The sequence below is a fragment of the Etheostoma spectabile genome, chromosome 22 (assembly GCF_008692095.1).
Source record: "Etheostoma spectabile isolate EspeVRDwgs_2016 chromosome 22, UIUC_Espe_1.0, whole genome shotgun sequence".
NCBI classification, from domain to species: domain Eukaryota; kingdom Metazoa; phylum Chordata; class Actinopteri; order Perciformes; family Percidae; genus Etheostoma; species Etheostoma spectabile.
The window spans coordinates 8,107,371-8,122,769 of NC_045754.1; the positions used below are offsets into that span (position 1 = coordinate 8,107,371).

The 15,399-nt window shown below is 39.6% G+C and overlaps 1 long non-coding RNA gene across 1 annotated transcript in view; it reads right to left on the bottom strand.

The window, feature by feature from the left end:
- Nucleotides 1-122: 122 nt before the first annotated feature.
- Nucleotides 123-15,399, bottom strand: part of LOC116672171 (uncharacterized) — an 18,239-nt gene continuing 2,962 nt past the window's right edge. Inside the window, exons 2-3 of the long non-coding RNA XR_004327488.1 lie at nucleotides 3,279-3,281; nucleotides 123-192 (exon numbers count right to left, since the gene is read on the bottom strand). This is a non-coding gene — a long non-coding RNA (uncharacterized LOC116672171). The remainder of the gene's footprint in view (nucleotides 193-3,278; nucleotides 3,282-15,399) is intronic.

Sequence of the window (15,399 nt, forward strand, 5' to 3'; positions counted from 1 at the left end):
TTAAATGTTAATAAACACATCGTGTCTCAAGTCAGTGCAGATGTTTTGTCTATTATAGACTAAATAGTAATAGACTGATGGGAGAGTGATGTTGATAAGCACTGTGATCTACGCGTAACAGCGTCGGCTTTCCTTCCCGTTTTAGGAAGCAGCGACTGTATTGCGTTTTGCCTGTAAAACCGTGTCTGTTTTCTTTATTTTTATGTAGACACCGCTTATGCAGGACCGTGGTTGTAAGTTTAGGTGAAGCCGGGTAACTGAAATAAATCCTGGGCATGTTGATCTTGATTTGTTGTTCAAATCATGTTCGATCTTGAAAGGCCTCAGGTTTTGCCAGCGCCTAAACATAACTATAAAAAGGTAAATATTGCTCTAGTCAGTAGGAGGGGATATTGGATTGCATATTGGATATATTGGAGGAGAATAAATTGTCAGTGTGTCGCCAGATACGTCGATTGGCAACATTTTCTTATTTGAATAGAAAATGTAATCTAGTCAGAATTACATTTCCTTGCTTTTGTAAATTTGTTGTAGCCTATGAACGTACTAAAGACAATGTTATGTCCTCATGTCTTGTTTTGTCCAACCAAAGATATTTATTTTATTATAATTTAAGATAATAGAAAGCAGCAAATTCTAACATTTGAGAAGGTGATGCGGTTATAATTTTGACATTGTTGCTCAAACAATAACTAAAATAGATTGTATTGACTTAAAAAGTTGCTGACTAACTTTTGGTCGATCAACTAATGTGACTATGCATTTCAACTCCACTTTTTATGCTGCAGACGCCACTTCATGCATCATCCTGACAAGCAAAGAGGGACCAGATTGACAGATCCTCCATCATCTTTCATTCATTTCAAGTGTTCGTATACCTTTACAAAGGAAACTGTACGTTGTTATAGAGGGGGCATTGAGAAACAGTGACTGAAGCCAGACCAAGAAGTTACTACTAAAACTTAGAGAGCCGAAACTTGGAAATGACAATACGCTGGCTCTGGCTGTTATTCACACTGCAATTAGATAAAGTCTTGCAATCAAAGCGGTTTTAGGATAAGTGCTGCAGTGATTCTAGGCTCTAGGTTTTTGTCAGGCAGGATCATTTAAAGTTGGTCTTCATGGAAATGAGTCTGTAGAAATTATATATGATGCAACAATTGGATTATAATCTATTCAGCAATCAATAGTGCTGAGTGTATATTATACCCTGCAATCAATAGTGCTGGGCGTTTAAGAGAGCAAAATAATGGTCTGAGAAAGCATTGATGCCTGATTTCCTGATTTCATACATTTAATTTCAAGAAGTGTGTCCGTAAGTGTAATGAAATTGATCACACAGACCATTACAAGCACAAACGCCACTAGATATCCACTAAGAGTCCATCTTTCTTTAGTTCTACAGATCCAGAAACAAAGCAGGCTGCAGGAGATTGAGTCTTCAAGTTCCTTTGGGTCCAGCATATAAAACCACAGTAAACAACAATAACCATAATCAAAATGGAAAAGACAGGAACCCTTTAATTTGTGCTTGTAACCCTTAGATGTCATCATTAGATAATCGAGGCCTGAGGTTGCTGTACGTGCAACAAAATAATGCACAGCACTCACTGTACATCCAGCAATATAAAGTACCGTTCAGGTCCCTTTTGGTGATTTCAGGGATTATTCCACATAGTAAGCTCTACTTCCATTTCTATTGGTGCTTCTGTCCCTTTCCTACTCAGTTGAAGTCATGTTATGCAAAACATTCTGAAACAAATCCAAAAAAATTAGCTTGATCTGGCTGGTAGCCATATTGACTAGGGGGCTCCCGGTCCCAGCTGTTTTTGATGCACTATTATGCTAATAAAAAAAATTAAGGCACATTTCATCAAAGCATGTGCTGAACTTATGCTTTCTGTCTGGAGCGGATCAATGCTCATCGCCCTCCTTGAGGAACGGAGGGATCAGTCCGGACATTGTAAGGAAATCTAAAACTGAGTTTTATGAGATGCAACGTGTGAGTGGTGTCTATCAAAAGCTGCTCAAAAGCGGTGAGTCAATAGAGATATTAACATCACACCCGCATATAGACAAAATCAATGATGATAATCTGAAGTAATAGCCCTTGAAGCCTTTCTTACATTTATTTTAACGCATTAACTGTCCCAGTGAGATTTCCCTGACAGATTGCTTGCCTAAGTGCTGTATTTTTTGAGCTCTTTGATTAATCTTCTTTGTCTTGTCTGTCCCTCATTATTGATCCACTAAACACACACTTAATCGTAGCTTCTAAATACAGTTTTAACAACATCTGCTGTTGCTGTACTTTTTGTCTGTGTGCCCATTTCTTCCTCACTAACCGCTTGTCACCTGTCTTCATATGTTACACTCTAAGGAGTTTTTTAAGTGTAGGCACAGCAATATGCGCATACATACACAGTCCCAATAAATTACCTGCCTCTATCAGCATGATGCCCCATAGTGCACCGGTCTATTGCCACTGGTTTCTTAGTGTCATTCAACATGTTTACGATGTGAGGATGAGGAATCGATATCCCTGTCTGATGCTTGTGTGGGCGTACGCAATTAGCAGCTACAACCTCAGACCAGTGGCAGAGAGATCAAACTCTAGTATCCACATATTGAGTAAGCTGTAACACTTCACACTGCATATTGTGTTTGAGATCAAATGTGTTTGCATGAAAACTAAACTGCATCAAAACTAGTTTGCAAGTGAGCGGAGAGGTCCAAACAGTTACTGTAGTATTGGATACTATTGGTGCGTCTTACATTTTGGATAACGTAATATTGTGATTTGACACAAGTGTTGTCTTTTTTCTGGGTTTAAAGGCTGCATTACAGTAAAGTGATGTCATTTTCTGAATTTACAAGACTAAATAGCTGTTTTAGTATTTGCCTTTACTCACTTAGTCATTGTATCCACAGTATTGATTATTATTTATCAAAACTCATTGTGTGCATATTTTGTGAAAGCACCAAAATTGAACCCCCAAAATACTGCCCCAAGTATTGGATAAATACTTAAAATAGCTCAAAGAAATGGACACATGTTTGAAATGTGCAGCTCCAGGCACTCCAAGTGGTAGTGAACACAAACTTGACCAAACCCCTAACCAATAGTGTCAAATAACATTCTGTTTCAAATCAATTCATATGAACACATTTGAAACTTACCGGGCAGTCAGTGGCAACTCCAGGAAGTAACTGGTCCCGGCCAAGAAATATTCTGGCACATAATCCCCTTAAAATGGCAATTGTAATTTAATCGATACGTTCTGGATCAACCAAAATTCTGATTGGTCGATTTTTTTGCCGTGTTATTTCATCAGGTGGAAGCATAGACCGTTACGGTTTATGGGTGGAAAGCACTTACTGCTAACAGTTTGCCTATCGCAGCTCGACTACAAACATAGAATATCACCTAAAAACGGTAAGCTAACTTTTCTGCGTTAGGTTGCCCTGTCTGTTTTGAGTAGGCTATATGAACATATCAGAATTGGCATATTTCATAGTCTAATAATCGTTTTATAACTACCGGCGCACCCACCCGCAACCACGGTAGCGTTCCCCGGACACCCCCAGACCCCGCTGGATGTTAAGCCTCTATCATCCAAACACAAAAATAGTATCACGGAAGGAATTGTCGACTTTATTGCTCAGGATATGAGGCCCATAGCTGTTATGGAGGGCTGAGGTTTTAAGAACTTGTTAATATACAGCGCCAGCACACCACACCATCATGGACTAACCGGAAAAGGTGAGGGACCCAAAGAGAAAGTTTCAGAGTTAATGCAACACCGCGAGGCACTGAGCTTGACCACAGATATGTTTAAATATGCAGTATATATTAAAGTGGACGTGCCTTTTGTGTTTAAGAGTAAAAGCTTTAAATTAGCAGTCTACTTGTGTCTCAGACGAAAATTTTGAGCTCCATGTTTAGCGCTCCGTGCAAGGACATGCACATAGCGCTGATGCAGCGCTGTCAGAGCCGACAGACGAGTGGCATTTCAGTGCAAAATAATTAGGTTTAATATACTGCAAATAGCCTACAAGGACAAGTACTGTGGGACAGTACAGTTAATTAATCTAACGTACTTTAGTCAACCAAGATTTTCTAAGGTTGATTACAGCCCTACTGAAAATATCACGAGACTACTCTGTATGGATTTTCAACCAACCCCTACTATCAACTAGAGATGTTTCTGGGAATAATAAGCGACACCATGACGCAAGGTCTAAAAAGGATTTTAGGCTTTATTCAAACCACCCAATTTCCTAAATTTTACCATTTCTGTTAGCAGCTTATTTTATTCATTAGTTAGTTTAGGCATATTTTTGTTTTCAAAAAAGCTAAACGTCTTTTGAAATACTGGAAAAAGGAAATCAGCCATTCATCCATTCAACTGTGGCATGCTAGGCCACTGGCTAGACAGTGTCACCTTGTGTCACCCGTGTGACTGAAAACAGTCACCACTGCCTCCCGACTCTGGGGAGAAGGTTATTACGCACGGGGAGTGACCACCGCTCAGCGACAGGGCTCCCCCAAAGGCAAAGCATCTATGCATTTGAATAATCTATTGCACCAGCTCACACATTTGCATATTTGGGCACTTCCAAGTCACTGGGGCACTATGATTCACTTCCCTCTGCCAGACTGTGTTGTTACTAGTATGAAACAGGATGGATATTAAGTTTGTTTGAATGCAAGTTCCCTCATGAATCTTGAAGGCCGCTGTGTAATAAGAAAAACAGAAAGCGACGCCAACAGACTGTAGCATTACTTTGCTGTTTCATTCAAAGACATCAGTGACTGCGGGAAGTTTTGTCCACAAGGAGATACCTGAGAGGGCTCTAAATTGTGAAGAAGACTGACACGAGTGTGAATTTAACAATTGCCAGTTAGAGTGTAAAGAGGGGTTGTGTGGTGTGCAGTGAAGCAGCCCCTCCATGCTCTCTGGCTCTTACCCACCTCTCATGGATTCTGTAATGGATACAGCCTCTGAAGGATTTAAGGACGGCCAGGCTGCTCACCTGTTAAAATAGAGCTTGTCTATTCTTCTTCTTTTAAGCACTCCATCCTCTGGCAAACTTTGACAAAGCATGACTTTTCTGCCGCACGCAAATGATCTGGGGGTTAGAGGGAATACGTGTTGTTATTCAGTGTTTTACACATGCATGGCACACAATAAAAAGTAATTAAATCCGTACTCTGACCTTTTGTGATGTTTCGACAGCTCTCTGCTGTGTATTCACCACATTTTTAAATGAGTGTGGAGTGTTTGAGCGCTGATATCCACCAGTGCGCTGCACTGAATCAACAGAAAGCAACGGGGAACACTGTGTAGTCATGCACTCACCACCAAGGTTATTGTGAGGATTGTCTGGGAAGAAAAAGAAGAGCACAGAGGAGCTACAAGAATGAAATATGTTAGTCTGCCAGTTTGTCACAAAAGCGGTGTGCTCCTATGTGATAGACTGGCAGACCATGCTAGCTCAGTATCCTTGGGGACACACAGGCTACTGTTATGGAGTTGCATTTTTTGCAAAGCTCCTCATTTTCTGAAGCAGAGAGACAGAAAGCGAGCGAGCGAGAGAGAGAAGCCACTGGTTTCGGTGTCTTGGAGCAGACATGCTTCAGTCTTGTTAGGCTGCTTGCATCTGTGAAGGTTTATGGCCTGTGTCGAGCAGAAAGTCCACAATCAACTATCATGACATGGAGGATAACAAAACAAAACCAGCTTACACTGGATGGTCCCTCTTAGCAGCATTTGAGTGTGCGTGAAGAGCTGCCCAAAACCTTTATTTAATGACATGTGAACAGCAGGTGAGAATAAGAGCCAGACTTCTGAATTTTCACTTGACACTGTGTGTAGTTAAATCGCTTCCAGTCTAGGCAAGTTTATTTTCATAGCTTGGACTCAAAATGTTGTTCAAGATGGCTTTGCAATTGGAACAGTATACACTCTATCCTTAGACCCCCAATTCAAATAAGGGAAGAACTCCCAGCAGGCAATAGACGTTGCATTAAGAGTGTAGACAAAGCTAGATGTAGTAGAATAGAGAGACAAAGTCCCTCCCCTTCCGGTGGACCTCATGGGACCTTAATTCAGAAAAACTATGCATGATAGTGAAAAAGGAGAGGCAAATTATTTTTTGATCCCGTTTGAATTGAGCCATATCAATTTTAACGTCCATTTTTTTTTAACTGAAGAAAGTATTTTTCATTTTTGTGTGATTTGTTTGTCGACTGACCACTTAGTTTTGGGTGAACCCGCTCAGTGAACTACATATCTCGTCTCTCAAAATGTATGTCACCTTGCTTGATGCTTGGCTCGCTCGCTAGCTAGTTATCTTTGCGCTGTTCCACAGCACATGTAACGCTCTCTTACTCCAATTCTCCACTGGGCACATCTGCAAATGAATTAATGTTAGAGAACAGAGATGCTGTATTTTCACTTTGGGATGCCCGGTGACACGGCTGGTGGAATATAAAACATCGACTTTAAAGTCCGTGATTGCACGCGGGGGTGTGCCTGGTGGAAATTAGGGGTTACCTGTTTTGTTTTATCAGTAGAGAAGCGTAATAACAAGCAAGAGCTTCTGCTTGTGTGGGTAAGGTTACATCCTGGTACAGTACACACCGTGTCAAATCCATTCAACTTTGAAGTGTTTAGTCTTTCTATTAGGGCTGGGAAAAATAATTGATTCTTAGATGCATCACGATTCTCTCTAGAACGATTCAATGCTTGGTGCAGATAAGTTAATAATTGATTAAACAAGTCTCCAGACTAGTACAAATCAGAAAACAGAGTGACTGAAAGAGGACGGTATAATGGACAACAACTTAGAGTTCAGGCAAGAGCGCAGAAAAAAAAAACACACACACAAATGGCCAAAAGGAAAGAAAAATCATTAGGCAAAATGCATATATGCTGTTGATCTACTTTATCCCAGTACATCTGACCACCTCATGTTTCATGTTCTAAGAAGCCAATCAGCCACCTTTAAACATGACTGAGGCTCTGTGAGATTACTGTCAGAAAAGGTGACTTTCACAAGCATCTTTAAGGCTTAATCATGGAAGGACTACAAAATAAAAACCTCAGTAGAAAAAACATTTCATTAAAAAAACTTGTGTGTGAAAAATACTAAGTCTATACTATGTCAAAATCTAAGTAGCAAACTCAGATTTAGATGCATATTTTTTTAAATTGCGCATGGAAATGTACATAAAAAAATTTGTTGCATTGAGATGAATCCATAATCTGTTTAGAATAGTCGTTGGCCTCTGAATCAAATCGTGAAGTGCCAAGAGATCTCACCACTACTAATTATGTATTTTCACAGTCTTCTACTTCAACAGATTAACAATAAACAGGCTTTCTTGACTTGCAAAATTATATATTTTAAACTGAACATCATATATGCAATTCATGGCTCAATTCCAACAGAATAATCAAATCAATTGTCTTTCCCCTTTCACTACCATTCAACTTTATTCCACATTAAGGTCCTATGGCGGTCCACCGGAAGGGGAGGGACTTTGCCTCTCTATTGCAATGAAAATAAACACAATTACGATACACAACCAAGAGCTACAAAATAGCAAAACTACAAATGAACAGGAAACCAGAATAACAGTTTTAATTTAAGTCAAGAACTACAAAATGATACCATATTTGATTGTTGAACATCTCATTCCAAATCCATGGGCATTAATCTGCTGCTATAACAGCCTCCACCATCACTACTTTGGAACCTGGCTGCAGGGATTTGCTCCCGGTCAGCCACAAGAGCATTAGTGAGGTCAGCCACAGAGTTCGAAGATGTGCGAAAAGGTCTAGCGTTCCATTTCCGCCCAAACGTGTATGGGCCTCAGTTGGTGTATTTGGGCAGTTATTTTGCAATAAGAAAGGTCCGTCCCCAAACTGTTGCCACAAAGTTGAAAGCACGCTTTTGTCTAAAATTGTTGTATGCTCTAACATTAAGATTCTTTCCTTCTTTGCAACTCATGTGACTAAGATTCAAGATGTGTACAATTAAGAATTATATTTAGAATATGGGCAAAAAAGGATTTATTATAAAATTATTTATTAAATCTAGGAATAAAAAAAAAGTGTTGTAACAAAATGTGCTCATTGTCCCAGGGTATAGGCAGGCTGTGCAATATTTCAGTATATAGAAAGGTAAAATGGACAATGGAAATAGTTGTAAGACAAATTTTACAATACAATGTTGTACCCGCTTGAGTGCAGATATGCAAATGAGAAGCATTGCAATGGATTCACTGAGAGCAACGTAGTTACTTTTGTACATCTTTGGCTATATAGTGTACTTTAAATGTCAATTACAATGTACTTACAAAGACAAAATGTAGCTTATATGATTATGGCAAATCAGGGAATTGTAAGGAGGGTAGTTTTATATGTGTGTATAGTTTTAAGCAGCTCTTAAATAAGAGTACTGTATTGATCTTGCATAATTGGATGATTTCCCAGTGTTCCCACAGGTTGAGAATGTTCTTGTCTTGGCGCAGGATGTGACAGCGCAGCGTGTGATAGCTGGGTCCAGTAATAAACTAGTCAAACAAAGGATTATGAACCATTTACTAAAAAAAATACTGCATAACAAGAAATATACTATTTACATATAAAACAAACCAGACTATAAGATGATACAGATAAAGTGTAGCCTGCTTTGTCAATTAAATCTGGTTGGTTTGTCAGATACATGTTTATGTATTTAACTAAACCTTAAAACCACACTATGATCCATACAGAAACTTTATTAATAAATCTCAACACCAAGCACGCGATCCTCCTGACTCCTGTTAAATCCTATTATTCTTTAGGCTGTCATAAGTTAATTCTTGTTCATTTTCTTTGTTACAGATCATTGTTCATTAAAAAAAAAAGACATTGAGTGTTTTAATCAATGTTATAAAATCCTAATAATGTTAAATGAGACACCCAGTAACATGCACTGATTTACATGTCTGTGTTGCATTCATTAAGATCTCATCTGAACAATTTTTTGACACTCAAACTACTCCGGATTACAGTTCAACATTTTTACAGGAAACATGATAAAATGTCGGGTTAATTAGCCATTAGCAACGATTAGCTACTGTTAGCAGTTAGCTCCAGTTAACTCCAAATATAGGTCATACACACTGCTGCGTAGAGGGCGAACAACCAGACTCCCAGCAGTGTGGCCGCGGTTTCATCAGTACAGGAAGCTACAAGCAGCATGCTGCTACTAACGTAAGGCTGGCTCTGAGCCTGAAGTGACTTGTTGAAGCTGTGACATGCACGCGGCCCAGGACTTTACGAGGGGCTGGAGACCGCTGGTCTGTGTGCGCTTTAAAAATAAATCGGTGATTGGAAAAGAAATGTCATTCGGATTTTTCTACCTGGCCGGGTGTACATCTACCTAAGTAGAACCTATGAATGGGAAACACTGTTTCCGCTTTCTGCTTGATCTGATCTCTGAAATAACTGCTTCTGACAAATTTGTAAGTATTTTTAAACCCTGAGTTCTGTATTTTTTGGAACTTTAATTTGGTGTGTATGGCTCTAATGTTTTTTCCAGTTGTACGTCTTGCTGCTGGGGGAAACAAACTTATTAAGAAACTAAACATAAAACAATAGTGCGAAAAACTAAACCAAAAAACATTGTTGTCATATCTTGTAACGCTCTTCACACACATTGCCCACACAACACATTTTGCTGTAACATCATGGTCTCAGTATCTGGCAGTAAAACATTGTGGGTACGGAGTAAGTGTCTAGGGCAGAGGTCAACTGGAGAGCCAACGGGATCAGGATGGTGCCCTGCTAAATAGCTAATTTCACTCGATGCCCTGTTGCTGTTGCTTGGATACCATGCGATTCTAATTAACAGTTTTGTGATTCACATGCTCCTGTTAACCTCTGTTTCCCACATTTGCTACAACAGTTTATGAGCCTCATCCGGTGTTGTGCTGGACGCTTAACTAAAGATAAAATTCAATTTCTTAAATCGTGAATTGCAAAAACAGAACGCAAGCTGTCTTGTGAATACAAGCTGAGTTTGTGGGTGGAACTGCCTTGAAGGATCACGGACTACTGATGTCTCTGTAGATACCGCTCTCTTGCTTGTTATTTTTTATATTATAACAGCACATGATTATATAAAATCACCATGGTGCATTATTTTGCCTTTTTGTTGTTTCAAACAATAAAACTCCTTTTATATTTCCTGAAAGCCTGAATGGTGCCCCTGGGACTGGAACTCTTTTAGCGATTAGGATATAGCTGAACTCTCACAGAGTCTGCTCTTTGAATTAAGTCCCCCTCCCGTCTCCAGCAGGCCTCTCACTAGGCTGCTCTTGCAGGCTAATTGGCCTCGGGTTGACGTGCAGTGTTTACCGGCGGCCCTCTGGGAGCCGGATGAACCGGTAGAGGGGAAGGGGTGCTGCGGCTCCCCTAGAACCATCAGCGCCGGCTCACGGCATGGACCGCTAGTCCTTATAACTGTCCCCTGCAGTGCCCGGTCGGGACCGCGGCTTTAGCTTCAAGTTAAAATGGAAATTCGTCTGAGTTCACATTAGGTCACTTGAACAAATGAGAACCAGAAAAATGCAAGAAAAACAAACTCCGGACCAATGATTGCACACATGAATTATGTAAAGCTTGTATTTCTGTCTACGTGATAGTATAGGATGTATTATTAGCATGGACAAGAGGACTGGACATAACACTGAACATTGACTCTGGCAGAGAATTTTAAATGTTGATGGTGCAACACAGCTAATGAGCAACAATAGCTTCCTTCAGTGTGGACTCAGCACTGTAGAGACCATTTGCTATTGGTTAATGACACTTACCTCACTCTTTGGCTGAATCTAGTGATCCTTAATTAATTTGTTAGTTGATTTGGCCGCTAAAGCCAATTAAAATGCTGGCCTTCAGCATGCAAATTCCTGCTTTAGAAACATTTTTTTTTTTTAATTATTAAAAAAAAGATATAAATACAAGATTGATAAAATATAAGTTCAAAAGGGTTAATAATAAAAGCATAAGGTTTAGGCTATTTTACAAAGCAAAAAGCATATCTTCTGGAAGGCTTTTCTTACTGTGACAATGTCAATGTCTGCTTTTTGTCAATGTCAGATTTCTACACATTAGAAATGTAAGGTTAAGTAACTTCTAATAATCATTATCTCATTACATCACAAAAACCTGAATTATAACTCCAGTACAGTCTACCAGCAATGTCAATTTTATTTGAATTTTACCTGAGTGTGAGAAAATCTTCATCTGTTACATTATTCTGTCTACTCGCTTCAAACTGGCAAAACGTTGAGCACAGCTACATTGTTAGCGGTTATGAATGGGGCCACACTGATGGAGAGTTTTTGCCGTAGAATTATATTGTCTGTAAATTAAGCAGGCCCTCTTGGTTTCAAACTGGCATTTGTTTCAATTATCCAGACAGAGCAAAAAGCTGTGCAACTGCTTTCCTTGAATTTTTCTCTGATTGAATGGAGAGAGCGAGAGAGAGGTGCTCGTGGTGTATGGCATTCACAATGACGGAGACAAATCAATTACAGATGAATACCATGTGCACCAAAAGAATGCAAAGGCTTTTTTAGTAGTAGTAGAGTCAATCGAAGAGGCAAAGCCTGAGTGTCACTGACCTTGTGATGAAGAAATATAAAAAAAATACCAAACAATGTTTGTGTTTCAATTTCATGTTGACATGCTAAAATAATTTTAGGGTCACACATAGCATTTTTCTCTACTGCAGTAGAGAAATTGGCCAGATATCTAAAAAACAAAAAAAAATCTATTTCCTGAACAGAACTCCTTAGAAGAAAGGCTGCAAAATAACAAGAACATGCTCATCTGTTCTGCAGGATTTGTAGCATTCAGTAAGTCCTGGATTATATTTCACAGACAGCAAGAATTGTGCATCCTTAACAGGAATAGCACCTTAATTTCAAATTAAAAGTAGGAGAGCAAGCTTCGGAAGAATAACGTCCAAAACCAGGCTGCTTCAAAATGCAGAATTTTAGCCTTTCTTTCCTTTTTTGTGTGACAAGTGAGTTCACTTTCTTGTTGCTAATACCCAATTAGGGAGATGATTATTGATTGAGGTGTTGAAAGTTGACTGCTAATCTCCTTTCTCTCAGGCGGAAGCAATCGATAGGTGAGTGTAATAAGCAACCTGGTTTCTCAGTGCTCATTAAAACCATTAGATTTATACTGGATACATATTTGTTGAACATGTGATAGATTTCAGTATTTTGTTTTTAACCGATAGCTGTAAAGCACACACAGAAAGGTGAACTGTTTGTCAGTGACACAAAAAAGTTTTTTAGCTAGTATCATGTCAGTTAAAGTGCACTAATTTACCCCAGAAGCCATTTCAGGACCTTCTGTTCTCTTGTTTAAAATAATACATTTCCGTGAAGCCACCTCTGAAGTTTCATTCCTGTGCTTATATTTACATTTTTAAGACCCTTGGGTGCTTATAAACAAACAGTGATTAAGAACGAAGGTAAGCTAATGCCACCAATAGCTACAGAGCAGCATGATTATGGCTAATTACTTCCAGAAGGCGATTCCTCCCACCTCCACTTTGTTTTTACCAACGATGTTAAGATGAAAGTGACTCCTGAATGAATGACTGGGTGCTTGTTGCCGACCAATCAAGGGCAGCTAACACAGTCAAACAGGGCAATTGCGGAGCCATTATCTTAAAGAGGAATTTGCTCTTCAAGGACAATACAATTGTTCTTGACATACAGGTCCTACACCCTTCCTGCCCTGATTAAAGTAAATACCACAGCGAGGCATCTCTTTTGATTTTAAGTTGGCATTTTGAATTTGTTTCTTTACACCACAGTCCAGTGTCCTGTAAAATACACTTTACATACAACCCAGGAACATCACCTGCGTTAGTGTAGAGAAAATGTCATGTTTGCCTCCTGGTTGTCACTTTCCTCTGAAATAATGCTACACTGTGCCATGATGCAGTCTCTGTGGGCCAAGTTTTGTTTTCATACAGTGTATTAAAATGCAGGAAAACTTTAGGAAACATGACATATACCCACAGCACATTAAATCTTAGACTTTTGGGCTTCCAAACTTATTGTAAAATACAGAGATATGAGAGTTTCAAATATAGCATTTCTCCACTCAATGTACTCTGCAGTACTGGAGCGAGATGGATGGATAGATGGATGGATGGATGGATAGATAGATAGATAGATACTTTATTCATCCCAAAGGAAATCTTTCATTGGAACTGGATGTAGCAAAAGATAAGGTGACGTTCCAGCTTTTGTAGCTTCTTGTTTTTCCAACCAGTCCTAAACGCAAAGATACTGTATTCAATTTACTATTATATAGTAAATTATAAAGTATATTATTTAAATCATCACATTAGAGAAGCTGGAACAAATGATAGTTGGACATTTTTGCTTGAATAGTGGCTCAAATTGTTAATTAAATAAATAATATTTGCCAATTAATTTCCTGTTGGTCTTCCACTCAATGTTAGTGTCTTTTAACCATGATAATGATCTCACTCTAACCCTTAACCTTTCAGTTTTTGTGATCATAAAAATATATTCAGATCTTCATGCTGTAAAAAGAGACTTACAAGTCAACACTTTCAACTGGGATGGCTTTCATTTCCCTCCCTTTTTAAAGTTTGGACTTTTCTTACTTGTGAGTGGAGAGTCTTTACAGGTAAACTCCTGCAAAAGTTTGCCAGCTAATTTGCAAAGCTAGGTTAAGCTTATGTAAACGAGATGCATTCTGAATACGTTGGAGGCCCGGAAACAAACATTTTCCCCTCCTCCCCTCCCCTTGACAGACGAGTGACAGCTATTTAAATGCAAACTGTCATTAACAAACACAACCCTGCGCGACACCTGCTTTAATCATGGCAACAAAGGCGCAGCAAGTGGCCGAGTAGGAGCCCCCTCTCTGTGTGATATTCAAATGATGGGGCGGTGCAACATACAAAAACAACATCATCAAAGAATAGTCTGTGCAGGGAGAGGGATTTGCTGCACTACGTGCCTCCTACCACCACTGTTATTCAGCTTCATTTTTAAAGTGATTAAAGCAAGAAGGGCTGAAAGTCACTAATTCGCTTACCCTTAGAATTCTGTGGAATTGTAAGGCTATTTCCTGCAGACCACTTTGTTTGCAGCATAGTGGCTTTGGGTTATTGTATAAGAACATCTCATGGGCTGAAATAATGAACTCTCCATGATAACTCCTGATTTTTGCTGAATCCAACCATAGTATGTATAGATCTATGAATAGATGGACTTTAATAATCCCAAATTGGGAAATGAAATATTAACAAGAAATATACTACAAATAATAAATAAGACAAAAAATAAGCTAAAAATGAGCAAACATTAAAAGAAATGCAAGAACTACTGAAAAATATACTTTGATAAATGAAAAAGAATGCATATGCCTAAACAAGTGTAGAATAAAATGTACAACCTATATACATAAATATATCACAAAATAAATAATATCACATTAAATATGAAGTGACCAGTGTGGATGTAGCATAATAGTGCAATATTATAATGTGTGAGGTAATGAGATAGTTATCTCACACGCAGCTGTGAATTGTTGTACAGTGTTATGGAATGAAGCACGAATGATTTCCTGTAGCGGTCCGTGCGACATTGAAGCTGTCGGAGCCTCTTAGAGAAGGTGCTCCTCTGTTGGACCAGTGTGGGGTGGACAGGATGGAGGTAATCCATGATAGATAACAGTTTGTTCAGTGACCTCCGCTTCACCACAGCTTCAAATGTGTCCTGTTTGCAGCCAATAACAGAGCCAGCCTTTTTCTGATCAGTTTGTTCTGTCTGTCTGTGTCGCTGCTTCCATAGCAGAAGACGGGGGAGAACAGCGCTGGCCACAACAGACTGGTAGAACATCTCCAACATTCTGCTGCACACGGTGGAGGATATCAGCTCCCTCAGGAAATGCAGTCTCTTGTAAACAACAGTGCTGTCGGGTCTTCCAGTTCAGCCTGCTGTCGATGTTACTCCCAGGTACCTGTACTCCTCAACCATGTCCACATCTCCACCCAGAATGCAAAGGGGCCGCGGAGCCGTTCCCTTTCTCTTGAAGTCAGTCACCATCTCTCTGGTCTTCTCCACGTTCAGCAGCAGGTGATTGGGCCCGTGATATAGGAGACTGCAGACGCACCGACACCAGCATTGACAGCAGCTTCTCACCTAGTAGCAGCGGCGCGATGGTGTTGAATGCACTGGAGAAATCAAAAAATGTGATTCTCACACTGCCATCCAGGTACAAATGAGCTCGCTGCAGCAGATAGATGACAGCGTTGTCCACTCCCAGACGAGGC